At 50.8% G+C, this 1,503-nt stretch overlaps 1 protein-coding gene across 1 annotated transcript in view; it reads left to right on the forward strand.

Moving 5' to 3' along the window:
- The first annotated feature begins 1,409 nt into the window (after positions 1 to 1,409).
- cutA (copper-binding protein CutA) overlaps positions 1,410 to 1,503 on the forward strand; it is a 3,608-nt gene continuing 3,514 nt past the window's right edge. The window contains exon 1 of the mRNA XM_002953545.1: positions 1,410 to 1,502. The gene's annotated coding sequence lies outside the window, so the exon portion shown is untranslated. The remainder of the gene's footprint in view (position 1,503) is intronic.

The raw sequence follows: 1,503 nt of genomic DNA on the forward strand, positions 1-1,503 counted from the left end.
GAAGTGGTGGTGAGCTGCGACGGGCGGACGGCTGAAGCTTCTGGTGTTCAGCTTCGCGGATCCGCGACTTGGTGTACCGCACGGAGTGGGCGCGCTCCGCCACATAGGAGCAGAAGCGTGGGGAGGAGGCCACCGCCTGTTGGGGAGGATTACAAGCGTGTGTGTTCGCAGCAGTGACTCTTACATATGTGATGATACGTTAAAATGGTAAAGTAAGCCCGACCAGCATGCCCTCCACTTCAGACGTCGCCCGTAAATTCCGGTTGAAACTCTATGTATATGTGAAACTACTCGTTCGTACGTTCTGTCTGCTGTGCGTCTTCCGTACTCCTTGTGTACTGATGTAGGAAAGGTGTACGAGAGACGACGATGATGCTTGAGAATCTGCGGTGTCGTGCCCTGTAGCAGCGAGTGCTTGCATGATCCAAATCTACTGCCTTTCGTTTCGCATGTACGGCCATTCCAACCGACATAACCACAACCTCTTTGCCCTCTCCTAAAGGACACACCTGGAGCACACTGTTCAGGTAGCAACTGTTTCCTAAGTTGACGAGGCCCGGGGGAAGGTGCTCAGCAACCAGCCGAGTTTCCAAGGCCGGTGGCGGGATGCTGAGGTTGTGGTTGGCCATCCCTCCGGTTCCCGATGCCAAAGTTGCAATGGTAGTTGGGGTGCCTTAACGGTCCAGCTCACAACCTAAGCTCGATTATGGGTGCACGATGGTTGTGTGGTGTAAGTCCGGGCGGCTGGTGTCCCATGGCGGACGCCTTCGCGAAAGCCGGTGATTGGAAAGTCAGCCGGGATAACCCTCGTAATTGTAAATGTCAAAATATGTCGGTATCAGTAGTCAGATAGTCAACCTCAATGCGTTTTTAAATTTCAGCAATTATGGGCAAAATTTGCTTGTGTTGCAGGTTAGGTTGCATTTAGGTTCTTGCATTTGTAATACAATGCGAATATTTCGTTTCGGACGCAGATCGGCACTCGGCAAGGCAAGTTCATCTCTCTGGATTTCAGTTGTTTATACGACGGTAATGCGCTTTTTCCGGGAGTCTGGATGCCCGGGTGCTACATCTTACTTCCATGATGTCGAGCGTTACCAGGGTCGGTGATCAACGTAAGCTTGCAGAAATCGTTATTAACATGTGAACGCGGCGTTACGCGGCGTTACGTGGCAGTTGGCTGATCGTAGCAACCTTTTTCTTATTTTTCATATTTCTGTAAGCTGCTTGTGCTTAACATTTTCCTTTCCTTCCAGCCTTTCGCTTTTACTTTAGAACATCCAATGATGCCAGCTGGCTCATCTGAGCCGTACTAGCTCATGAACGGTTGTCCGTAATGCCGAAAAGCTCCAGTCGCATGTATAGATGCACTGGTACAGTGTTTGGTATTAACCTTCATTAGATGTCAGCTGTCCTTCCGCGCAATCCCCTCACCATCACAGTCCTCGCCTTCGCGATCCTTGGTCCCGTTGTCTGGTACATTTGGATCCCGCACATAGGAGG

This window comes from Volvox carteri (assembly GCF_000143455.1).
Source record: "Volvox carteri f. nagariensis unplaced genomic scaffold VOLCAscaffold_37, whole genome shotgun sequence".
Lineage (NCBI taxonomy): Eukaryota > Viridiplantae > Chlorophyta > Chlorophyceae > Chlamydomonadales > Volvocaceae > Volvox > Volvox carteri.